Source organism: Panthera pardus, unplaced genomic scaffold (genome assembly GCF_024362965.1).
Source record: "Panthera pardus isolate Hobbes unplaced genomic scaffold, ASM2436296v1 HiC_scaffold_4, whole genome shotgun sequence".
NCBI lineage: Eukaryota > Metazoa > Chordata > Mammalia > Carnivora > Felidae > Panthera > Panthera pardus.
Genome location: NW_026526969.1, coordinates 4,623,308 through 4,650,457, shown reverse-complemented (window position 1 = coordinate 4,650,457; position 27,150 = coordinate 4,623,308). Strand labels below are relative to the sequence as shown.

At 47.9% G+C, this 27,150-nt stretch overlaps 1 long non-coding RNA gene across 1 annotated transcript in view; it reads right to left on the bottom strand.

Annotated features, from left to right (window-relative positions):
- Nucleotides 1-16: 16 nt before the first annotated feature.
- LOC109250635 (uncharacterized) overlaps nucleotides 17-27,150 on the bottom strand; it is a 134,323-nt gene continuing 107,189 nt past the window's right edge. The window contains exon 3 of the long non-coding RNA XR_008419142.1: nucleotides 17-868. This is a non-coding gene — a long non-coding RNA (uncharacterized LOC109250635). The remainder of the gene's footprint in view (nucleotides 869-27,150) is intronic.

Genomic DNA, 27,150 nt, shown 5'->3' with positions numbered 1-27,150 from the left:
TAGGGGGAAACGTGAACACTTTCCAACCGTGGTGAGTCAATGGCACACTGAAGGCAACATAATGAATCCAAGATACCCTTTTTTTTGTTTTGTTTTCCGGAAACAAGGTGTCTTGGAGACGCAAAGTAATAGGAAATCTATTAGTCGCTGTCTTGCCTGAAGCGTTTTTTGATGTTAAATTCCCTTTATGTATCTTTAGGGTATTTAAAGAGATGGCATTAAACGGGCCCTACAATGTCTACAAGACTCCTCTTTAAACTTCTCAGTGCTCTTTTTTTTTTTAAGTTTATTTATTTTGAGAGAGAGAGAGAGAGGGTGTGCATGAGCAGAGGAGGGGCAGAGAGAGAGGGAGAGACAATCCCAAACGGGCTGGAGGCATTTGAGCTATTCACGAACAGCCACTGATGTGGGAGCTTTGACATCTTTGTACATGAGCTATGCAATCGCACACATAATGCGGAATAGACACATTCCCGATGTGATCGGCCATGTGCCCCGTAGACACTTCAGGACAGTCTCATACCCAACTATATTTCCTCACATACCTCCACTCTCATGGAAATGTGGTATTTCCAGTCGTTTCCGGCAACAATGACTGAATGAATCCAGTCTAAAAAAGCAAGGAATTGAGCGAGCTGAGATTTTCCGATAACATCCAATTCCATCCCCTCTAACCTCGGTATGTATGAATACTAAAAGGGGCCACGCGTGTTCTTTATCTACATGCAAAAGACAGGTGCTTCCAGGGCTGGTTCATTGGCTCAGTGGTGTCAGGGTGCTGGGCCGACACCTCCGGATTCTCTTGGCTTTTCCTCATGGCCACAAGACGGCTGCTGCTGTTCCAGGCATCGGGACCACACACAGGGATCTGACGGAGAAAGAAAGTGTCAAAACCAAAAGTGAATTTTCTTCGGCAATTTCTTTTCCACTCTTCTTCCCCCCTCCCGAATCGGATTAAAATCTAGCTCAGAGAAAGGAAATCCCATAGATCCTAGCTGGCCGGTGCTGAAAAGGACTCCAAAATAAAGTGATCTAAAAAGTCCAATAGTTCCCCCAACTCAACAAATATAAACGTTTTCTTCTTTCGCAAGCGCAAGCTCCCCGTTGAGCGTTTCAGGATGCCAGGCGGCTTTGTTCCACGCACTGACTCAGGAATCCAGGCCGATGGCTTCCAAAGTCTTTCCGAGCATCACCCGTCCTGCCAGGGGGAAGGTGGAAAGCCCGGAAGTTCAGGTCCTGAGATTCCTTCTTCAGCAAGTGGCATATGGAACCCAAGCCTGAGTTGTATGAACCGGCAGGAGCATAGTCACATGTGGGCACTGCAGCAAACGGAGCTGGAAAACACATTCCCAAGCTGGCCTTGGGGGCGGCCCCAGCTGCAGAAGTAGGTGGGCAGAATGGATTCGGGTTGCCGTTTGCTTCTGTTATCACCCACCGTGCCTGGTGTAGACAAAAGGTGACCCCTCCCTCGTTCTGGCTGAGGGACTTTCCTCCTTGAGTTCCAAGGACGCGGTGCTGTTATGGGCACTCAAAACGGAGGTTTGATTAAGAAAAAGAAAAAAAAAAGAGTGAATGGGGCGCCTGGGTGGCTCAGTGGGTTGAGCGTCCGACTTCGGCTCAGGTCACGATCTCACAGTTCGTGGGTTCGAGCCCCGCGTCGGGCTCTGTGCCGACAGCTCGGAGCCTGGAGCCTGCCTCGGATTCTGTGTCTCCCTCTCTCTCTGCCCGTCCCCCACTCACACTCTGCCTCTCTCTCTCCCTCTCTCTCAAAAATAAATGAACATTAAAATTTTTTTTTAAATAAAAAAGAAAAAGAAAAAGAGTGAGAATTATCTATAGGGGAGGTGATAAATAGTTCTCATCACAGACTTTTCGTACAAGCAAAGGTACAACGCAGGGGGGCAAAAAAAAAGCGATTATGTTATCATTTGGGGTTTTGTTCCTCTGAGAGTGGCACATTTAATTCCACATCAGTCTCCGGGACCCGACTCCGTGGTCTCTGGGGCAGGGACTTTGCAGGTGACATCTCCTTATGCCCCCGCCGCACCCCCGCGTTCAGGGTCTGCTAATGACCCGTAGAGGTGAAGTTCGGGTTTCTGACCACAGCCGTCCGCTCTTGAACTGCTCACGCCTTTGGGGAACGGGAGCTGGGGGTCAGAGCACTTGGTGGTTTTAGCCATTGCGTACCCTGGTAGTTGAGGACAGGGTAGCGTGGTGCCTGGTTATGTTCATTTCAACACTGGGTGGCTATCGACCTCCTCAACCCGAATGATAAGATGACCTCACCCAGCGTCAGTTGGTGCCCTGTCTGTGTACAAGTTTTTTCTCTGCTCCCCACTCTCGTGGCACTTGCCACATTGCTCTTTGTAACTCGGTCACGAGGGAAAAATCAGTGTCTCCGTGCACATCCCTTCGCCTTATTTGAGAATTTAGGATCCGTGAGGTCAAGGGACATTTCTTCTTTCAGTGTTTTAAAAATTTGTTTTAGAGAGGGAGAGCATGAGCGGGAGAGAGGGGCAGAGGGAGAGAGAAAAGAGAGACTCCCAAGCAGGCTTCACGCTCCGTGTGGAGGGCGCGGGGATGGCGACCCGAACCGAAATCGAGAGTCGGATGCTCAACACCGAGCCACCCAGGCGCCCCCAGAGGACATTTCCCCCGAATCTTCCATATTGTCTGGCAGGAGAGGATTAACGTACATAAATGGTGAGCAAATGGAGTGAAACACCATTTTTCTCGGATCTCAGCCTGACTTCATGTGTCTTTCAGGTCTCCTGACAAGACTGGCCAGTTATATTTAAATGACCCACTGCGCCTTCAGAGCCATAAGCCACACTATGGAGTTTATTAATTAAGCAAATATTTATTGTGTATCTATTAGGTGCAGTAAAGTCACCTCCTACACAGCAGAGAGTGGTTTGAATGTGAACTTACTGCTTTGAACTCAGGCACTGCCCAACACTCTTAATTATAGGAATGCATGCAAACCCTTTTTTCTAGTTACAGTCAAATTTAGAGAGTAGTGGGGGTACTGAGGAGATTTCTACCAAATCGTGAGCGTCCCATGGGAACTAAGTTCCCACGGTCGCAAGGAGTAAAGAGTCAGTCTTCAGCCACCTTCTACAGGACCTAAAGTTACTCCGTCTTGTTTGATTTTCGGTAGAAGCTTCGACCATCATCCTTGACTCGACGTATCAGGAGATTTTGACGGGGCTGACCCTAGTAACTCAGGATGATGAGTTCCGGAAGGAGACGTCCTCTCCAGCGCAGAGCAAAGGAAAGTGATCAGTATTAGCTGGGCTTGGACCCTGGACCCCGCCTACAGAGCTCTGGTAAGTTCTCCTGGATCACATGAGAAAGCATTTATCCTAAGTTGCTGGGCGAAAATGTCTTCAAAGTAGAGCCCGGTCCCTTACACTAGTCGGTCTCCGTGGAGAATCAGTCCCAGGACGTGGTCACGAGATTTGCTAGGGCCTTCCCTGCCTGACTTCCGCCTAGAACAGCAGGGCACGTGGGACCACCTGGGCTTGTTCTCAACTGGACTCGCTTGTGTGGAAGAACAGAGGCAGGGCTTTCTTCCTAGGATTAAGATCTGCAGAGCAGAGATAGAAGGAAGCTGGTAGAGGAGAATGCCAGAGAGAAAGTCATAGCCACGAGAACAAGTTTGAATGGATCCCCCGCAATTGGGCCCAGTCAATGCCCTGGAATGTGATTCATCTAGAGCCTTTCCTCCACCCTGGGTGGGGACTGGGGGGGAACGAGGGGCGTGATTGGGGCTCAAATCACTGGCCGCATCCAGTGAGGTGGAATGAAGTAGGAATAAATGTAAACGTCTCCACTTAAGCCCCAAATATGGTTGCGCAAATAGCAAATTTGGGCCTCCTCCTAGATTCAGGGGTTTGGAGGGGCTCACAGGGCTATCACTCTGATGTCTCCATAGTGTATAGACCATCTTCGCTTGGCCCTGGTCAGACGACTTCAGTTTTGAATGATGTTTTTTTAAAACGAACACGGGGGCACCCGGGTGGCTCAGTTGGTTGAGTGTCCAACTCTTGATTTCGGCTCGGGTCATGATCTCACCGTCGTGGGATCGAGCCCTGCATCGGGCTCTGCACTGGTAGCGTGGAGCCTGCTTCGGATTCTCTCTCTCCCTCTCTCTCTTCCCCTACCCAGCTTGTGCTCTGTCTCTCTCTCTCAAAGAAAACAAAAACAAAAACAAAAACAAAACACAAAACAAAGCAAAACAAAAAACCCAGGCACCCAGACGATGTATAGATTGTTTAGAGGAAATTCATAAACAGTATAAGCAACTGAATTAAAGTGGCTATTTTGGGGCACCTGGGTGGCTCAGTTGGTTGAGCGGCCAACTTCGGCTCAGGTCATGATCTTGTGGTCCGTGAGTTCGAGCCCCGCGTTGGGCTCTGTGCTGACAGTTCGGAGCCTGGAGCCCGTTTCAGATTCTGTGTCTCCTTCTCTCTCTGACCCTCCCCCATTCATGCTCTGTCTCTCTCTGTCCCAAAAATAAATAAACTTAAAAAAAAAATTTTAAAAGTGGCTATTTTAATTGTTCTCATTCTAGGATTTCAAGGTGCTGAAAATCTAAAGGGAGCTGGGTTTGTTGAATTCCTATTATGCACACTGTTGGTAGGCGCAGTATGCGAATTGCCCACTTTGACCATTGTGGCCATTGTCCTTATTTTACGGATAAGGACATCAGGGCTTCCAGCCGCTAGTTCTAGGCGATTTTCCTGCAGTCCCACAGCTAATGGGCAGCAAACCGGGACTCGCCTCTCCCTTCCTCCCAATTCAGAAGTACACGTTGCTTCTACGACACCGAGCATTGAACATTGTGTGATTTTAAGATTGTATGCTTCGGTGATCCTGAAGAATGCTTCTCAAGTTGCAGGGTTCCAAGACTCCGCAGACCCAGCCTGGCAAGGGAGGTGTGGGTAGGAGGATGGCTGGGGGCAGGGGTGACGGGGGGGGGCGGGCAGGGAGCAAGAAGGGGCAGGGAGACCAGAGAAATCACAAAGGTGATTATTCACCCCAACAAAGCATTCTTGTGTATTTCTCTGCATTTCTACCAGGCAGGCCTGTGACCTGAGAACAACTCCCTTGGAACCAGGGTTTTTCTCATTTCCTGGCTCCTAATCTAATAGAAATGTCTAAACTAGTTGGCTGGCTCTGGCAGAGAGAGGGGAAAAACAATCTAGGATCGATCACTGCATGGGAAACGGCATCTGCAGGAAAGATGTCAGGAAGGGACAAAGCTCTGTTCACCCCGGTGCTTCTCCTGGCAACCGCTGTTCGTCCCTTGGTCTCCTGCCTGCACCTCGAGAAAGGTGTCGGGCAGGGTCGTCCAGAGGGGAGCCTGGCCAGGGCGCCACACCTCTGCCAGATGCCAGCTGACGCTCTGACTTTCTTTGCAACTTGACTAAATGCCTCTTTGCTGGTTGCCAACCAGAGGGTCGGACCTCGAGTGTCCAGACTGTGGTCTAAAAGAACTCCTTACGGCATTAAAAAAAGAATAACATCCAGTGCAGAGCTTCCAGGGGTTTTCTGAAGCTCCAGCTATCCCCCTTGGACAATCAATGCCAAGTCCTTTCCCAGCCAGGATCCATGTAGCAGGAGGCAGAGTCCTAAAACACCCTTGTAAAACAGTGTGTTTCCATTTGTAATCCAAGGTTCGGCACTAAGAATCAACTGGCATGTGGGTGGAGCCCTACCCCGGTCCCAACTACAAATGAGAGCCTCCAAAATCTATCCGTGCTGGTCACCTAATGTACTGGACCCCAGGAGGCAGATACGTCCAACAAAGAGCGTTCCCTGTCCTTAGATGTTTATGGTTATCACATTAAATTATTATTTTTTAAGTTTATTTATATACTTTTGAGAGAGAGAGAGAGAGAGAGCAAGGGAGGGGCAGTGAGAGAGGGAGAGAGAGTGCCAAGCAGGGACTGTTAACACAGAGCCCGGTGCAGCGCTCGATCCCATGACCATGATATCATGACCTGAGCTGAAATCAAGAGTCAGACACTTAACCGACTGAGCCATCCGGCACCCCTCATGTGACATTATTAACCAAACCAAATTAAACGCTTCTCAGATTTCACCAAATTTCTCACTAATGTCCTTTTTCTGTTCCAGGATCCAGCTCAAGATTGCATTTAGTTAGTTTTATTACTTTAATTTAATTTTCCCACAGCCTTGTTGCAGTAGAATTGATTATATAAGATGATCACATTAGGGGAGTCAGGGTGAAAGGTCTCCAGAAACTCTCACCTAGGGCTGGGATCGGGGTGGGGATGGGAACATTGACTGTCAAGGAACATGAGGGGACGTTCTGGGACAATAGGAACGTTATAAATTTTTATTATGGTGGTGTTTACATAGACGTATACGTTTGTCAAAACTCATCAAACTGTATATTTAAAGTAAGTGTATTTAACTGTATGTAAATTATACCTCAAGAAAGTTGACATTTAAAAATCTTTTAAATCGGGGCGCCTGGGTGGCTCAGTCAGTTGGGCAGCCGACTTCGGCTCAGGTCATGATCTCGCGGTCCGTGAGTTCGAGCCCCGCGTCGGGCTCTGTGCTGACAGCTCAGAGCCTGGAGCCTGTTTCGGATTCTGTGTCTCCCTCTCTCTGACCCTCCCCCGTTCATGCTCTGTCTCTCTCTATCTCAAAAATAAATAAACGTTAAAAAAAAATTAAAAAAAAAATAAAATAAATAAAAATCTTTTAAATAGAAATAAGATCACATCTCTCCTGTCCATAAAATCCTTCAATGGCTTCCCAGTACACGTGAAATAAAATTCAATTTTAAAACAATGAAAATAAATCAAATGGCTCTAATAAAATGTTGGTTAAGGTCCTCAAGATACAAAGAGCACTCATTAACCAACAAGAAAATGGGCTTGGGTCACGAATGGGCAATGTATAAGGAAATAAGAATGGGTAATCACATTTGAAAATAAGTTTAGCTCTATTAATAATAAAATAAATATAATTTGTAACGAAAGAACGGAAGATTATCATGCAGTGGTTTGTTCAAGGCTGGAAACAAAGTGTCAGGCTTCCTCAACAGCCCTTCATCTGAGGAGCTGGCCAAGTCCCTTTCTATCAGGATTCTCTTTTTCCTGCTTCCTAGTCACTCTCTCCAGTGAAATGAAGTGTCAAAGAAAAATTATGTTTAAATAGATGTGACCGTGTTGCCCAGACTCTTTGGCAGAGGCTACAAAGGCAGAGAACAGCATGAAAGGTGCCAAGTACATGAGCTTCCTTAATTAAGGTCCCAGACCAGTGCAGGACGTGCTAAGAGATCGTGAAACTGTTTCAGCCAGCGATGGTCCCACCACACAGGCTGCTTCTGTAGGAATCGATTCAGGACGATGTGAACAATTTATTTGGAGAAAGGCATTGGTATGTCCCGATTCCCCTCCCATGGGGGCCCCAGGTCAGGAAAGGGGGGGTTGGAGTTGGGGACACGGGGAACCAGATGCTTGACCCACTTGGGCCTGAGGGGCTACGGGATGGGTTTGAACTCACACCGTCTCCCCCAAGGCGAAGACAGGACTGGACCGGAATGGTCTGTGACCAGAGCAGGCAGGGCGGAGCCTGGGGAGGTCTCTGTGTGCGAGATGTTAGAATTGCTAAGGGGACAGTAAGGACAAGTGACCCCAACAGAGTGGGTGAAGGAGCTGTGAGTAGCCAGGGGGAAGAGGCATCGCCATTAAGGGACACACAGATACGAGGTATTCCTGGTGATGGGGAAGGTCTCCAAAGAACCCTCAAGGGCCTCCCGTGAGAAAGAGAACTGCCACACCCCGGAGGCCCAATCGCAATCGCAAAGGTGTCCTTCAAGTAAGAAGTTCCCTGCCCCTTGTCTTTCCCCCTTAATCCTCTGCAACCCTGGAGGGACCCAAAGTACAGCCAGAAAGTGGTGGATTTTGAACAAGAGGGAAAGAGGCGACCTTCTACTGTCCCCCTGTCACGGCTGATCTGGGGAAAGGAGGAAATTTTAAGTGGAATGATAGTTTATTTATTTATTTGCTTAATATTTCTTTATTTGGAGAGAGAGAGAGAGAGGAGAGAGAGAGAGAGAGAGAGAGCTGGTCAGGGGCAGAGAGCAAGAGCGAGAGAGAGAGCGAGAGAGAGAGAGAGGGAGAGAATCCCAACCAGGCTCCACACTCAGCGTGGAGCCCGACTCTGGGCTCAATCTCATGACCGTGAGATCATGACCCGAGCCAAAATCAGGGGTCAGACATTTAACTGACTGAGCTACCCAGGTGCCCTGAATGAGAGTTAAGATACGACTCTAGACTGTAGTTTTTAAATTTTTTTTTTAATGTTTATTTATCATTGAGACAGAGAAAGAGCACAAGCAGGAGAGGGTCAGAGAGAGACGGAGACACAGAATCCGAAGCAGGCTCTGGGCTCTGAGCTGTCAGCACAGAGCCCTACGCGGGGCTTGAACCCATGAACCGTGAGATCATGACCTGAGCGGAAGTTGGACGGTCAACCAACTGAGCCACCCAGGCGCCCCACTAGTCTGTAGTTTTTAAAAACACTTAGAAAATGTTATTCTTTGTTATGATGTCTCGCTCTCTCTTTTTTTTTTTTTTTTGGCCAGAACGTGATTGGGGGATGTCTGATTACCCTAAACTGCCCTAAAAAGCTGAAAGACTGAACTAAAACGATAAAACGAAAAACTTAACTAGCACGATAAATCCATAAATACATAAATCAATAAACAAAGAAATAAATAAAATATAAACCATCAATCAAGAAACTACATTAATCATATAATTGGGCCATAAGACATGCAGCTTTTATATATGAGAAAAACTCTTAGCACAAGCTTATGCCTCCCTCCTGCTTCCTGAGTCGTCGCGTGGATGAAATATTCTAAATGAACATTTAGGCCACGTTGGGCAGAATCTCATAATGTCCCTATTATCCTCTCATAATGCCAAACACCCCTGGAAATGTTCTGCTCATGGTGTTACATTCAATCCCCTATCATTGATTTCTGTAAGGAATATAATAAGGTTCTTTCACGGAACAGAGCTTCTCAAAGCGTCGGTGTGTGCAAAAACATACCACGGCCATATTTTGTCTCCTTGTTGCCGAGAATTCCTCCAGAAACTTAGTCTTCCTATTTGATAAGAAATGCAGAATTTCGCCACATTGGTTTGAAAGAAGCCACTTTTTCATGTCGAGAGATCTGGTGTTTCCTGGGTGTCGTTCTACGGACGGCAGATAGTGACTCCCATAGCCCACCTGCCGAACTCTCTCCTGTGATGCATGGGGTTCCTCTTACCTTTTCTTCTCTTGCAGACAGAATTAGCCAGTGATAACTTGTTTTGTAAAGATTTTTTTTTAATTTATTTATTTGTTTTGAGAGAGAGAGAGAGAGAGAAAGAGCAGGAGAGGGGGAAAGAGAGAGAGGGAGAGAGAGAGAATCCCAAGCAGCAGAGGGATTCAGGGCAGAGCCTGATGCAGGGCTCAAATTCACGAGTTGCGATGTCATGACCTGAGCTGAAATCAAGAGTTGGAGACTTCACTGACTGAGCCACCGAGGTGCCCACCCCCCTACTCGTGGTAACATATAATACCCGTATCTGGTATATGCCCCTCCTACCTGGTCAACCCCTCCTTCCTCTTTTCCCTGCTCTATATGGCGGCTTTAAAACCTGATTTCAAATCTGTTGACACTCTACCCATCAAGTTTGATGGCCTTCCTCTTGTATATGAGCTGGTCTTAGTGAGCCACTTTTCAGAATATGGCAGAAGAGATGGTCTGTGCCATCCAGGGATGGGTCATGAAAGGTAACACAGCACAACGACCTAGATGCTGTCTTGGGACACTCGCTCTTGGAATCCAGCCACCATGCTGGATCCCAGGCCACGTAGAGAAACCTTGCATAGGTGTTGCGGCCAACAGCATGGCCGAGGTCCCAGCTCACAACTGGCATCCACCACCGGGCCTGTGAATGGGGCAGCTTCAACATGAGTCCAGCCCACTCATGGTCTGACTGCAACCACAGGAGGAGCCGCGAGAGAGAGCCACCCAACTAAATCCAGTTGTGCGACAGATTCCAATATGTGATTGCTGTTGCTTTAGGCCACAAAGTATAGGCTGGTTTGTGACACAGCTGTAGATGATCAGAACACGGCCAAACTAGGGAAACTCTAGAATGTTCATTCTCTCTGAAACACCATTTCCATTCTGGGTTATATATGTTATGTGTTTATTTATTTGTTTGCTTTTTCGTTTTGGTTTAAGTTTTTTTTTTTTTTTTAATTTTAATTCCAGTTAACGTACAGGGTCATATTCGTTTTGGGTCATGCCTTATGACTTAGAATCCAAACGGAAACAACTTTTAGGCAGAGAGCAATTTTTTAACAGCAACATATTGGGAAGAACCATTTCCCTGTTACTGCAACACTTGAGCAACAATACTACCCCAAAGTCACACAATGAGATAGTAGGAAATTCAATGAAATACGACAGAGCGGTCAACATGTCGAGGCTTTCCAGTCTAGACAAATAACATCCTCGTAGCTCCCTGTGATTCCCCGCCAAACACAATGATACATTCCGAAAATAATATAAGAGTCAACTAACCACAGCTCTGAAAGTTGGTAAGAGGAAGAAGACATAATGGTTTGGGACCCTGGCATTGGAGGAAAAACGCAGTAGCAGAGTGTCTGATGCCCGCTCTCACCCAACAGAAGGTAACCCAGACCAGTATGGCCCAGTCCTCAACCCAGCATCATCTTCCCCTGGGTCAAATGGGGTGGGGGGAAGAGTGGCATAACTTCAGTAGGATGAGTAAGTGGCCAAGGGAAGCACCTTCCCCTACTGTTGGGTCAGAGACTCCCCTCCCTCACTGAGAGATGTTGGGGCAGAGACATGGACCTGTCAAGAGAAACCTGCTACAACACACAACCTCCCCCCACCCCAAGGCTCTTTGTCCAATAGACCTGAGATTCTGTGTCACCACCCAGAGACACTGAGAAGACATGACACCAGGAAGGGATTCTACCACAACCGCCTCTGGTCTGGGGAAGCACTCTCGGACCCCTCTGAGAAGGGAGGTGTCCCACCACAAGTACTAGGCCAGGGAAACCTCTGAAGTAGACCATCTCCCCAGCTTTACGAGCATTAAAGAAATTGAACTTGTGATTCAAGAGCTCCGCCAAATGAAACCTCAACGAGAGGTCACTACGCATCTATCAGAATGACCAGAAGAGTGACAATACTGAATGCTGGTAAGGGTGTGGAGAAACTGGGTCACCCACTCGTTGTTGGTGGGAATGTAAAATGGTAAAGCCACTCTAGCAAACAATTTAGAGGGGCGCCTGGGGGCTCAGTCGGTTCAGCGTCTGTCTTCGACTCAGATTCGTGAGTTCAAGCCTCGCGTCGGGCTCTGTGCTGACAGCTCGGAGCCCGGAGCCTGCTTCGGATTCTGTGTCTCCCTCTCTCTCTGCCCCTCCCCTACTAGCTCTCTCTCTCTCTCTCTCTCTCTGTCTGTCTCTTTCTCAAAAATAAATAAACATTAAAAAAATTAGAAAACAACCTTGTGTTTTCTTACTGAGTTAAATGCACAAATATTGCATGATCCCACAATGGCGTTCTTGGGCATTTATTGCAGAGAAATGAAAACTTAGTTCCACAAAAAAAATCCCGTGTGTAGCAGGTTTATTAGGAATAGCCCCAAATGGGAACTAGCTCAGCTGTTTTTCAACAGGGGCAAGATGAAACAAAGTGTAGCATATACATACCGTGGGACACAGCAACAAAAAGAACCATTTTCCCCCCTTTGTTATAGCTGAAAGTTAGTACCTCCTTCCATCTTCTTCCTGTTTCTACCATCCACCCCACCCACCATCCAGCCCCTAGCAATTACTCTTCTATCCTATGTTTCCATGAGTTTGAATTTTTTTTTTTAAGATTTCACGTACAAGTGAGATCACACAGTATTCATCTTTCTTTGTCTAGCTTATTTAACTTCGAATAACGCCACCAAGTTCCTTCCATGTTGTTTCAAATGGCAGGGTTGCCTTCCTTCTCATGGCTGAATAATGTATCTGTTGAATATTGTTCAATTAAATATATTATAAACACACACACGCGCACACACACACACACACACACACACACACGCACATATATGGAACATCATCCATTCAGCCATTGATAGACACTTAGGTTGTTTCCATACCTTGGTTGTTGTGAATAATGCTTCTGTGAACATAGGAACGTAGATATTTCTTCAATATACTGATTTTTCATTTCCTTTCAACAGATATCCAGCAGTAAAATTGCTGGCTCATAGGCTAGTGCTGTTTTTAATTTCTTGGGGAAACCCCACACTGTTTTCCATAGGAACAAATTATTGGCGCATCCCAAAATGTACATGAATCTCCAGGAATGATGCAGAGTGAAAGTCAATGTCAAAATGTCACGTACTGTGTGATTCCATTCGAATGACGAAATAGAGAAATGGGGAACAAAGCAGGGGATGGCAGGAGTCAAGGACAGGGTGGAAGAAGGAGAGGGTTGATGTGGTTCCCACAGAACAGCACAGGGGACCCTTGTGGGGATGGAAATATTCAGACCCGATCGTGATGGATACAGGGATCTACACATCTGACAAAATTGTGTAAGACTGAGGGCGTGAGCACCCGGGTGCACACGCACACAAAAGAAATGAGCCATAAATACAACTGGAGAAGTCTGACTAAGGTCAGTGGGTTATGTCAATGTCAACAACCCGGTGCTAACATTGTACTATGGTTTTGCCAGCTCCTACCACTGGGGGAAACGGGGTTGAGTACTGCGTATTTTTTCTTACAACTGTATGTGAATCTATGATTATCTCAGTAAAACTTTTAATTAAAAATCATGTTTATGAAGAGGCTGTGATAGTATGCAACAAATTGTTTACAACATAAACCAGAGGCTGTAAAAAATTAAAATAGTCGTAAAATTTATGCGCGGCACCATTCTGGCAAGTAGATTCAAATAAAGTAAAAATCAAAAGTGTATACAATTTAAAGTTAAGAGAGAAATGGGAAATCCAAAGGAACACAAAAAACACCATGTTAAAATTTTATTTTCTAAATTTTCTACCACGAGCACATGAGACTTGTGTGATAGAAGACATAAACTTTCTTAAAGTAGACATTTGTACCCACTCTTAGATCCTTAGTATTTATCAACGCCATTAGAGACCCACATTTCTCAATAAACGCTTCTGGAAACTCAGTCTGAATGGTACATCTGTATGTAGAAGGAGAAGCGGGAGTCTTCAAAAGCTGAGTCTCAATGAAAAAAAAAATTAGACATCAGTCAGTGGGTTCAGGAGATGAACCAATGGAGGTGGTAGCCATGTCCCTACCCCTTTCTGGGTCCTTGGAACTTGTGGCACATTGGGATCACCCGCTCTGCTCTTGTTGAAGGCTGATCCCCTGCCTCCAGGATGGAGTCCTCTCCTATCCCACGACTGACGGACTTCCGCCTTGGGTTGAAAGTATTCAACTGTGAAGACACGATTTCAAATCGGCCTGCCTGTTTCGGTATGCACAGACCCCTCCACAACACAGAGATCTCTCCGGGGAAATTTTGAAAGGAGGTAGAGGTGCTGAAAGAATCTGGAGAAGATTGTTTTCTGCACGGAGAGTTCTGAGTGAAATTAGGTTGTACCCCGAAGTCACCGGGCTAGAAAATACTGGGGGAGAAAAACGATCCCCTTTGCAGCACGAAGAATAGTGTTTCATTTCTAAATGAAGGAAAGCTATCACCGAATTACAAAAAAAGCAGAAGGCACCTGAGAGACCCACCATCATGTTCAACAACATCAGGTGGCCCCATTACATGTAGCCTATAGACACGGTGGCCCCAAGAGTTGTGCAGGGTACAACTTCCGTGACCGTATTCATCAATTCTGCTGAATCCAGTCACTGCCAACACTGCTTTTCCACCCCCTTGTACTGAGATACGATCCCTTCGAGAGGCGGAAAGTGCCAGAGAAGGGAAAGAGTTCGTCCAAAGTCACGCGGCTAACCACAGAACCCGGATTCTTGAGTTTTAGACCGATTCTCTTTCCTCTCTACGATGCTTCCTGGAAGAAATGTGTTTACTGAAAAAAATTTTTTTTTGTCTCAAACGTATTCGTTTCAAGTATCCATGGCTGGAACCCAAACTGGGGCAGTTGTCATAATATTGAAACGAGTTGAATTGGGGGCAGATTCTAAGTATGGTTTTCTCATATGAAGTGACAATAATAATAACACCTGCCTTTTAGGGTTGTTTAGGGAGTTCATATATATAGAACACTTAGAACAGCACCTGTCATATAGAAAGCACTTTGTAAGTATTAGATATTGTATTATATTATATTATATTATATTATATTATATTATATTATATATTATTATATTATTACCAACGTAAATGAAATGAATAATAAATGAAATGTAGACCCTTCAGAGAACATGTACTTTTCATTTATGCTTCCAGAAGACTTGGCATGGCTTTGAGAAAGTGCTCTATTAATCTCATTTGATGATGGATGGACAGATGGATGGATAAATAGATAGAAGGAAGGATGGATGGACGGATGGATTGATGGATGGATCAATGGATGAGAAAGGGATGGAAGGAACCATGGAGTGATGGACGGATGAATGTGTGGACGGATGGGATAAATAAATGAATAAATAGCCGGACGAATAAGTTCAAGTTCATATGATTAAGCAACCTGTTAGCTCCATAGAATGAGTCTTTCTCACCAGATGCTTTTTGCATGGAGAATAAAGACAGGAGGTTAGTCACGGATGATATGTTAGAGTTTTGGTCTCTTCAGTGCTGCAGAGTCTGCTAATAGTGAAGAGAGAGAGCTGTCAGGGCCCCACATAAATTCAATGATGGCTGAATGCTCAACTGAGGGAGATGGGAAAGACAGTGTCAGCCAGGCTTCTGCTCCCAGATGCTGAGATATTCTGTAAAGAAGTATATAGAGGGGCGCCTGGGTGGCTCAGTCTGTTGGGCGTCTGACTTTGTCTCAGGTCGTGATCTCACGGTTCGTGATTTTGAGCCCTGCATTGGGCTCTGTGATGATGGCTCAGAGCCTGGAGCCTGCTTGGGATTCTGTGTCTCCCTATCTCTCTGCCCCTCCCCTGCTCACTCTCTGTCTCTTTCTCTCTCAAAAATAAATAAACATTAAAAAAATTAAAAAAAAAAGAAGTATATAGAAATGAAACAGGCAGACGGACCATGTCACAGATCACCCAAGTTGAAACAGATCTTATAGATGACCTAAACCATACTCTTTCTCCTGTAGCACACACCCACACATCCACACCCCAAAACCGAGGCTCATCAAGAGAAAGGGGGTAAATCAAGGGGGTGAATCTAATGTGTTCTGACTCCCAGCTCTTGGATTCCAGGACACAGTTTTCTCTCTCTCATGATTATTCTCCTACCAACCTATCTCAGAGGCTGCTTGTTCCTTAGCCACTTTTGCTAGATTCTTCTTGTTTTCCTGACTTTAGAACATTGCAGGGCCTGGGGCTCAGTCCTCTCCTCCCTTGTCCTCTACCCTCATTCCTTAATATATGTGATATATTATATCCTAAGCCTTTATTTTTATTTTATTTTTATTTTTTTAAAGTTTATTTATTTTTGAGACACAGAGAGACAGAGCATGAACGGGGGAGGGGCAGAGAGAGAGGGAGACACAGAATCCGAAGCAGGCTCCAGGCTCCGAGCCATCAGCCCAGAGCCCGACACGGGGCTCGAACTCACGGACCGCGAGATCATGACCGGAGCCGAAGTCGGACGCTTAACCGACTGAGTCACCCAGGCGCCCCTATTATATCCTAAGCCTTTAAATGCCATATATGCATTAGTGGATTCTAAACTCACGACTTCAACCCAACCCCTCCCTTAAACTCCATGCACTCACTCCATATTACCATGTCCATGAATAGGGATCTCATGCCAAAAATCAGGTTTTGATTTTTGTTCCCAGACTGAACCCCTGCCTCCGTCTACCCCATCTCAGGCAATGGCCATCCAGCCCTACGTGGTCCAGGTCAATAACCTCGGGATTGTCTTTTGTTCCTCTCTCTTGCTCTGTATGACTAATATATTAGAAAACCCTGCCTGCTTTATGTGCAAAACATATTTAGTATCCCAGCACCTCTCTTAACTGACCTCCCTGCTTTGATTCTTGTCTTCCCATAGTCTACGCCCTTATAGAATGATCTGGCTACTGCTACCCTCCGACCTCATTCAACCTCATCTCTCAGCACTCTCTGACTTTCTTACTCTGATCGGCCACACCAACCTCTTAACTCTTCCTAAGACCTACTGGGCATGCTCCCATCTCAGGGCCTCTGCATCAACCTCTCTCACTCTCTCTCTCTCTCTCTCTCTGAAATGCTATCCCCAGTTTCAGTAGATCTCTTCTATTTCTTGTATCTTCCCTTGCATTCCTTCTGCTAGCGTGATGGACATAAAGCACTCAATGGGTTAAGTAATGCTGGGGCTCTCTTCCCCTGTTGGAGATCAGGAGGGTGACCGTGAAAGGCCACCTGATGGGAAACCTTCCATCATGAGGTAGAAGGCTAGATTACTCTCAATTCAGGTGTCTAGGGCCTAGACTACTCCATAAGACTGTTTTGTCATGAAGAGCTCTGAGATACGGTCCCTAAGGGGCACGCAAACTTGCCAGAACTTTTTTATCCCCTGCATCTTCGTTGTTTGTGTCTTTTGAGCTCTGAAACCCAGGCTGGAGAGTGTTTTCTTATTTTTATGCGTTGTTACGGCTATTTGCGAACAAACGTCATCTCACATTTTGGACCGGGAGCGTCTCAAAGCTGGACCTTCACAGCTTTACAGTCTCTCCCATTTCTGCCCCTGAACACGATACAGAAGAAGTCCATGCTAATAGGGAACATTGATGGGGCACGTGCGATGGGCTAATTGTAGAGGTTGTTTGCAAAAACGGTGGGCCTCAAGAGGCCTTGCACGGATCTGCTGAGTCTCCTGGAGCTCGGCCGAGTCTCCGCTGGGCAGCCTGCTGGAGGGTGAGAGAACACATAACACAGCTGAGGCCGTTCTGGACCGGCCAGCCCCAGCCGGCCTGGCAGCCGTCTGCGGATACATGAGGAAGCCTAGCCAAGGCCAGGGCAACGACTCAACAGCTCCTCATTCAAGTTGTCAACCCACAGAACCGTGAAGCAGATCACTGGTTGTTGTTTTAAGCCGGGGGTGGGCCAACTGTGGCCCACCAGCCAAATGTGGCCTGCCTCCTGTTTTTGCAAATACAGTTGTACTGGAACACCCCTCCCGCAGGTGTCTATGTATCGTCCATAGCTATTTTCACATGGTGGCAGCAGACCTGGGTCGGCACGACAGCGCTTGAAATATTTGCCGTCTGCCCCTTTACGGAAAACGTTAGCGAACCCTGTTTCAAAGTCACTAAGTTTGGGGGCGGTTTATTAGCTCCAGGAACTCAGCCAAACATTTTAAATTATCGCGCGTTTTCATTTCAACCCAGCGAAGGCGTATCACGCCCATGTTACAGATGAGGAAACTGAGGCACAGGAAGGGACAGTGATTTGCACATGGCGGAGTCCAGAAGAAACAGTCTGGCCTCACAGATGTGTGACGCTGGCAGACTGACTTAGTAAGTAGTGTTATGTGGACGGATGCCTGTCTGAGGGAATATATAGCTGAATAAGGAGTCCAGATAACTTCCTCCGAGGAGGGGACGGAGAGGATAATGACCCTGGTGTCAGTGGTGTGCTACTTGTGGGCCAAACTGAAAGGGTTAGGAATGTCCACCTCTAGACCTTAAGGGTTCCTGAAAAGTCTTGCACCTGTGCCCCAATGGACATCTCAGAAGAATCACGGAAATACATTCCAGGGGTAGTGGGGGGAAGGCAGGGGTGAAGGTGAAGGAAGGGAAGGTTTAGAAAAAGAAAGGAAAGCCATCCAAACTCTATTGAGGATAGTCTTCTTCTTCTTTTCTTAAAAGTTTGTTTATTTTGAGAGACAGAGAGGGCAAGTGGGGAAGGACAGAGAGAGAGAGGGAGACAGAATCCCAAGCAGACTCCCCACTAACAGCACAGAGCCCGAGGCGGGGCTCGAACCCACGAACCGTGAGATCATGAGCTGAGCCGAAGATGGATGCTCAACCGACCGAGCCACCCAGGCGCCCCAAGGATAGTCTTCCGTTATGTTTCTGGTATCCGTCTGATCCCTGTTGTTGATTTTGGATATCCAGAAGGCAACCACGAATAAGGCAACCACTAAAATCTATTAAGGCAGAATCAGTCTAGAATCAATCTGTTACTGGGGAGATCGGGAGGCTGACCAGGGGTCATTTTCAAATGGGGCAAGGAGACCCCCAATCTGTCTTAGACCCAAGCTCTGGTCTTTACTGGCCCAGCCTCTTCTGGAATGAGTGAGGAAGCTCGTTGATTGGTACCCTTGCAGTAGAGTGGGACGTCCTCCCTCCCCCCGCCCCACTCACTTCTTTCTCAAGATCAGGAGCATGGGGGCAGCACGGCTCCCCATCCCAGACAGAACAGAGATCTCCCTTGACTTTCTCAGCATCCTTCCACCCCCCCACCCCCCAACCACGCTGATACTATTCAATAACCCACATTGACTTCGGGAGGAGAAAAAAAAATGTAATTGTTAAAGCATAAATCCCTTTAAATGCTAAGATCAAAAGGAAGGTTTCCATCCGATGACACATAATTAAACATGCAGACGTGCCCAACTTTGATTCATGAATGCTTATGCACTTCTAAATTGTTGCCAGGGAGATCAGAGCCTGAGAAAATTAAAACCATTACGCCTCAAAAGGATACATGATTTTCACAGCTTTCTAACGTGATTTCCTGTTGTGCCGAACTTTATGTTTTCCCATTTTCTCCTCCCCGCCTCTGTAGCGATGTTCAGGGCTGAACACAAGCAGCTTTGCAAACATTCTTGGCTTGAGAATTCCCGCAGGCCCAGCGTGATGTGAGCACAGAGCCAGGCGACAAGGCCCACCATTTTCCTACCGCTTTATCTACCACCACGGGGCGAATTCCTGTCTTATAGTCCCTGCGGATGGTCTCAGATGCTTGGTTGACAGGATGGCAACATGGCACTCGAAGGCCCCAAACACATAAGGCGTATTCATCAGGGTTCTCTAGAGAAACAGAACCAACAAGCTCCATGTCTGTATCTGTATCTGTATCATCCATCTAAGTAACGAGAATTATTGGGGCGCCTGGGTGGCTCAGTCAGTGGAGCTTCCGACTTCGGCTCAGGTCGTGATCTCACGGTTCACGGGTTCGAGCCCCGCATCGGGCTCTGTGCCGACAGCTCTGAGCCTGGAGCCTGCTTCGGATTCTGGGTCTCCCTCTCTCTCTCTCTGCCTCTCCCCAGCTCGTGCTCTCTCTCTCTCTCTCTGTCTCTCTCTCTGTCTCTCAAAAATAAAATAAGAAAACATTAAAACAATTTTAAAGAGAATTATTGTAAGAAGTGGCTCAGGGGCGCCTGGGTGGCTCAGGTGGTTAAGCGTCTGCCTCTTGGTTTCAGCTCAGGTCGTGATCTCGCGGTTCATGAGTTCGAACCCCGCGTCAGGCCCCGCACCAGACCGTGCCGAGCCTCCTTGGGATTCTCTCTCTCCTTTTCTCTCTGCTCCTTCCCCGCTCACGCTCTATCTGTATCTCTGAAAAAAAAAAAAAAACAAAAAACGAATTGGCTCACGCAATCATGGAAACTGAGACATCCCAAGATCTGCCATGCACAGGGTGGATTCCCAAGGACAGCCCGTGGTGTAGTTCGGTCCGAGTCGAAAGGTCCGAGAACCGAGGACGCAGATCATGAAGATTCCGGTCTGGGTCAGCACACCTAAGATCAAGGAAAGCTAAAGGCGGAGAATTCGATGCCCAGCTCAACAGCCAGGCAGGAAGGGCCAAGAGCCTCCTTTCTCCACCTCTTCGTCGTATCCAGGCTCCCAAAGGACGGGATGATGCCCATCGACCCTGGGGACGGCAAACGGCTTCTCCGAGTCAACCGACTGGAGGGCTAATTTCATCTAGAAACACTCTCAGAGACACACCCAAAAACGATGTTTAGCCAAATGTCTTGCTACCCTGTGATCCAGTCAAGCTGTCACCTAAAAGCAGCCACCACGCGAGGCGTCTCCATTTACCCCGCAGGGGTCTGAGCAATCAGAGCCTCCTCGCTCCAGCGTCTTCTGTCAGGTTCCCCCCAAAGTAGACCCGCAGACAAGTATTTGAGTGCAGAATGGGGTGGGAAACACCACAGGGGGCTGAGGAATGAAAACGGGGCAGGGCAAAGGACGGTAATTAGGGGGTATCGTGGAGCCAGTTACCACTGTCGATGTCTCCTGGATGCTGCAATTATGTGTCTGTTTCAAGGAACGAGTCAAGTGGGGGGAAGTCGCCAAGGTTGAAGGACCCCCCCCGCCCAGGGGAGAAAGGACCATGCAGCTTTTTTTTTTTTTTTTTGCTTACTCAGTGACTTTCAAATGTCCTTTAAGCAGGCAGCCACACTCTTCGGGCCAAGCCACAGTAGGGAGGCGTCGGGGACCCGCTGGCTCCTACAGGAACGTTGCTGGGGCCCTGGGGACTCAGGTTGGTGTAGCCGAAGGAAGGCAGGACTGAGTGAACCCTTTATTGCTTGGCCCTCGCGTGGTCAGCAGGTGCGGTGGAGGGAAGCGGCCGCGACCAGGAGACAGACGATACTCAGAATCAGAAGGTGGCAGGATCATGATTGTCATCGGTGGGCTGGGAGCAGGATCCAGTCCCCGGGGGAAGAGGACGGACGGTGTATTGCGACCCTCGCAGAGCCAACCTCATGCAGGCTGAGCATACGTTTCCTGGCAGGCACCTGTAGGGCCGGGCGGGGAAGTTGAGCCAGAAGCTAAGGTGCCTGCCTGGTCTGGTGAGATCCAGTGAGAACGACATACCAGGCACTTCCTGTAGGGCCCCAGGCACCCGGCCTCGGCGAACCCCCTCCTCCAGCCGCAGGGCTCAGGCAGTGGATATTCTGCCTACCTTGCTCAGGATCCTCTCGGGGGGCCCATCAAGGCTGAGACTCGAGGGGGAGGGACCCGAGGCTCTGGGGGCGAAGGTGGGGAGAGGTTGAGGACTACGAGATTACACCATCCTATTTATGGAATTCTGTAAAAATTAGGTCATCCTCTGGCGGGGCGTATGTCTGCCGAACACAGAGAGCAAAGCCAGAGATGCCGATCCAAAATGCTGTCGTGAAGGGGTGACCATGGTTATTTTCCATCCCGGGCCTGTGGGATGAAATATTAAATAAACACGTTGCCAAATAACGATTTTGTTGTAGCATTTTATCGGTAACTAGAAAAGACTAGCTCACGTACTCTCCGGTCGATCCGGCAGACCGCCCAACTCCCCACTTCCCACAGGTAATTACCTGCTCCTAATTGGGTCTGAAAGCAGCGGGCTTGTATTTAAAGGTAGGAGCACAGCACGCTTTGTATTTTTCCAGCAACCGTATGGAGGAGATTTTAGCGCTCCGTGGGACCATGGCTTAAAGAGCCAGCCGACTTCTCCGTGAGACCCAGGACCTTCGCTTAAGCTGCGTCCTTCAGCAAAATATATCGCTTCTCAGAGCCCGTATCCCCTCATTTACGAATGGAAAGAAATGACATGATGGTTCTAAATCTCTCTCTCTCATAGCTCTGGTATAAATAGTCTCATTACTGTTTCTACCTCTCCACCCATGATGCTTAACCGTTTATTAGTTTTTACTTACTGCATTTGATTTTTTTTTTTAATTTTTAACGTTTGTTGATATTTGAGAGAGAGAGCAGGGGAGGGGCAGAGAGAGAGAGGGAGACAGAGAGAGAGAGAGGGAGACAGAGGATCTGAAGCAGGCTCCCCGCTGACAGCAACACCCAATGTGGGGCTCGAACTCACAGACCGTGAGATCGTGAGCTGAGCCAAAGTCGGAATCTTAGCCAACGGAGCCACGCAGGCGCCCTGCATTTGAGTTTTTAAGTGTAAGTGTAATTTTTGTAGTGTTATATTAGTTTCAGGTGTACAATATAAAGATTCAACGATTCTAGACGTCACTCGGGGCTCATCGCGGTAAGTGCGTTCTTCAACCCCTTTACCTGTTTCACCCGTCCCTCCCCGCCCCACCCCCACTCGTTCTCTGTATTTAAGAGTTTGGTTTTTTGTTTGTCTCTTTTTTTCCCCTTGTTTGTTCATCTGTTTTATTTCCTAAATTCCACTGCTGGTAGAAATGCAAATTGGTGCAGCCACGGTGGAAAACAGTGCGGAGGTTCCTCAAAAAAATTAAAAATAGAATTACGGGACGACCCGATAATGGCACTAGTGGGTATTTACCCAAAGAAAATGAAAACCCTAATTTGAAAAGATGCATGCATCCCCTATGTTTACTGCAGCATTATTTATAGCAGCCAAGATTATGGGAGCAATCCAAGGGTCCACCAATGGGTGAATGGATAAAGGAGATGTGGAATGGAATATTACTCACCCATAAAAAGGATGAGATCCTGCCATTTGCTACAACGTGGTTGGGCCTAGAGGGTATAAGGTTAAGTGAAATAACACGTTTGATTTTCTTTCTTTTTTTAATTTTTGTTTTTGAGAGAGAGAGAGAGAGAGAGGGAGACCATGAGCAGGGAGGGGCAGAGAGGGAGGGAGACAGAGAATCCCAAGCAGGCTCCACACTGTCACCACGGAATCTGACGCGGGGCTCGAACTCACAAACCATGAGGTCGTAAGCTGAGCTGAAATCAACAGCCAGATGCTTAACTGAGCCGCACAGACGCCCCCGCATTTGGTTTGCAGGCACAGCCAGGGGATAGATTCAGAGTCAGCACGGCCTTGGTTCCAACCTCAAAATGGAGGCGCGTCTGTTGACAATGGCTTACTTTCCTGTCGACGCTTCAGTGCCTCCAGGGCGCCGTCTCATCCTTGAAACCCCGGTACCCGCCTTGGCACGTGAACCACGGTAGGTCCTTGTCGGAATGAATGAGTGAATGACTGAACGAACGACTGGGCAAGTGAATGGATGACTCTGGCCTCTCACAAATCACCAGGTCTGAAGCTCCACGAGGACAAAGAAGGCGGTCCATCTCGCGGGTTGTTGAATTCCACGCCTGGTACGTGATGCGCATTCGAGATGTTTTGCTGGATGAGTGGGAGATTGATCTCCGTCTCAGCGGCATTGACCCTCTCCCTTTCCGCTGATGCCCACAGAGCCTGACCCAGGAGAGACTTCAGAGATGAAGCGGCCCCCAGGTCACAGTTTCAGAGACAGGAAAACGTGGCTCAGAGAAAGCAATGGACTTGTTTGTGCACACGCTGCCGAGCAGGGCACAGAAACGCAGGGATTCTGGTGCCCGCTCCAGGGCTCTTGACCCACTACCTGCCCGTCTTCGTGAAGCTTGGCCTGGCAAGTGCATCAGACATCTGGAGTCACATTCGCTCCGAGCCCTGCCCGCGTCTGAGCCGTGACCCTCCCAGAGCGCTGAACTCAGGCTAAGCTTTTTCTGTTCCTCAGCCAGGGGGATGCGCGGGCCCTGCAGCAGGTGCAGAGCAAGGCCATAGCAGGAGTGGGGATTTGAGCTTGGACCGCCTTTCTCTCCGAGAAGTCCTACCTGGCTGGCTGGCTGCTCACCCACTCCTAGGGGGTCTTTGGTTTACTCGTTCTGCCCCCCTCAGGGGCTTTTCCTCATTCGAGCTCCCTGGGCACACATCCTTCGTCCTTCACACAGGCAGCTGCAGAAGAAGGAAATACACACCAGCCGGCTGCGTCCCCGAGCGGGAGAATAGAGTATAGCGGTGCTGGCTTCGGAATACCTGGGTCTGAAAATCGGCCCCTTCCGCTTCCTGGCAGCCGAATCCCGGCCAGGTTACCGATCTTCTCCAGGCCTCACTTTCTCATCCGTAAAGTAAGGTTAAGGGACTCACGATCATCAAACACGCGAATGTACGGAGCACGGTGGCCTGGCTCGCGGTGAGCATCTGGCAAAGAGACGTCAGAGACGAAAGGTGATGCTCAGGCAGGACCCAGTGCAGAGTTTGGAGCCCCTGCGATCAGACTTCCCGGCTCCAAATCCCAGCTGCGCTGCGGATCAGCTGTGCGGCCCGGGGCCCGTTATTCGAGCTCTCGGTGCCTCAATATCCTTATCAATGCGATGAGGGTGATAATGGGGTGATTTCATCGGGTGTGTGCCAGGTTCTGATGCCTTAACGCACAGAAGGCGCTTAAAACAGTTGCTGGCGCGTGGGGAGAGTTAAAGTCACGCCCCATTCTTTGGGTTCTCTGATTTTCCAAGCGAATTTAGGAGAGCCAGATTCTTTCTGCCAAAAGCCTTCAGCTGCAGAGATCCACGCGGGCACCAGGGCACCGGTGCTAACCCTGAGCTTATCGGCGGGTAGCTTCGTCTGTTTGTCCTTGCTGGTCCCAAGCACAGCCCACAGCCAGCAGAGCTCTGCCCTCGCTGGGCAGCGACTTCTTCCACTGTGTGCTCTAAACGGCCGCCAGCCGCGAAATTACATTTGTATCGATCCAAAGAACATTTTATTGATCGAAAGCAGAGCAAGAAACCTTGGAAACATAAACCCATTATTTTAACAATTTGTTGCCAGGAGTATAGGCAAAGGCTGCTTTTGTTTTCCTTTTTTGGTGAGTGGGGCTTCCCAGGGCCGCTTCTTGTCTGTGTAGGTGGTCTGGAGACCTGCCCTCCAGGAGCATCTCACCAGCGACCAGCTCTCTGCTCTCCAGCTTTGGGTCCCCACCTTCCTCCTCCCTGTCTGTGTCTCCTCCGTCCTGGATCTCATGGGCTGAGGGGGAGCACCTGTCTTCCTTGGCGTTCCTGGATCGTTCTGAGCAGGTGGGGGTGATGGTGAAGCTTCTCGATTGCCAGGGCCTCCCTACGAAGCTCTCATAGGCTGTCCTATCAGGCGTGGAGCACAAATTCGTCTGAAGATACTGTCCCCCACTCCCCCTGTTACCGAAGCCTAAATTTGCCTGCCTGTGGCTTGAAAAGTCAATATTCAAGAGACTAGTTTTGATTGGAAAGGCTTATGAGTCTTATTCAGGAGGCCGGCCCCCTGGGGAGGAGGCAGACTCTTGTCCAAAGGCCAACTGGATGCTTTCTACCTGGCCCATGGGTTCTTAAAAGAGTTTAAGGCAGTTAATCAGTAACGGAAGTACAGTGGTCCCTAATATATCTTGAGTACTTGGAGACTCAATGGTACCAGCTACAGATGTTATCTCAGTGCTCGGTAGGTTTTGCACAAGGGTCTGGTTCCTTGGTGCCCGGGGCAGAGCGGGGGGTGTGCAAGAGGGTCTGGTGATGCGCAGAAAGGCTCAGTTCTTTTTTTAGGAAAGAATTCATGATCCACAGATGTGCAAAGAAAGGCATGGCTAATCAGTCACCCAGGCTAAGGGCGCTTGCTAAAGCCTGAAGGCCAGTGGGGTGGGTGGAGGGGCCAAGATGGCTTCATCCCCATGCCTGTTCTTGGATCTGACGTCATCAACCATCATGAAACTAAAATGAACATCGGCATGAGCTATACAGGAAACTTAGGGCCACTAAGTGGAAACTACTAGGGAGGGAAGAGTCACTGAAGCCATTTCCAGAATGATTTAATAAACTCAGAGAATTTGAAGAACCCTGTGTGCAACCTCATAGGGGACCCAAAGGTTGGTTCCCACTTCCTGCGTTCAGGGGGCTGATCACGTAGCCAGAGAGAGCAGAAACCCATGGCGAGGGGCGAGTCACAGAAGGCAGGATTTACTAAGAGTTGTAAGAACTGGCACAAGAATTCAATGGGGTAAGATTTGTCCCTGCAACCAATGGTCCTGGGCCAACTGAATGTTCACATGCCAAAGAACGAAGTTGGACCCCCTACCTCACGCCGTACACAAAAATGACCTCTAAATGGCTCAAAGACCTAAGCGCAGTAGCTAAAACCGTAAAACTCTTCGAAGAAAATACAGGTGCGAACCTTCATGACCTTGGGTTCCCAGGGAAAAAGTTGGGCTTCATCAACATTAAAGACGTAGGTACTTTAGGTTAGCGATATCTACAGAATGGACGCAAATGGACTCAAATCACACATCTGATACAAGTCGAGTACACAGAATATATCAGGAACTCTTCCAACTCAAAAATGAAAGGACAAATAACACAATTTACAAACAGGGAAAGGATCTGAGTGGACATTTCTCCAAGGAAGATATGCTAATGGCCAGTGATTATTATGGCCATTAGATATGCTAATGGCCAGTCATTAGTCGTTAGGAAAATGCAAGTCAAAGCCAAAGTGGGATATTCCCATCCTCATGGGTATGATAAAACAACAACAACAAAAAAGGCAGAAACCACAAGTGTGTTGGTTAGCATTTGGGAAAACTGGAATTCCCATATATTGCTGCTGGGAAGTACAATGGTGCAGCCACTTTTGGGGAAAAAAGGTTGGTAGTTTCTCAGAAAGCTAAACACAGTGTTTCCATACAACGTGGCAAATTCCCGCTCTTAGGGAGAAGGGACCTGCGGAATTGAAATATGTTCGCACAGAAACTTGTCCACACGAATGCTCGTATCAGCATTATTCATACTACTCAAAGGGTGATAACGACCCAAATGTCCATCACCTGACGAATGGATAACTTGGGTAGGATATTCATACAATGGACTATTATTTAGGTATACAAAGAAATACCGATGCCATAATATAGGTGGACCTTAAAAACATTGTGCTAAGAGAAAGAAGTCAGTCAGACATAAAGGCTACATGTTATATGATTCCATTTGTGTGAAATATACAGAACATGGGAATTCTTAGAGACAGAAAGTACATCAGTAGTTTCTAGGGACTGGGGGAGGAGGGAACAGGGTAGGACAGCTCAATGGGGTCCATGTTTCCTTTTGGGGTGATGAGTTAAAAAGGGTGAATTCTACAACATGTGAATTATGTCTTAGTTTTTAAGACACGAGTGGCACAGACCAGGATGCTTTGGGTGGCCACTGGAAAGAGGAGGCAGTTTGACGAGGATACAGCCGAGAGAGGGGGCCGTCCCCTTTCCCT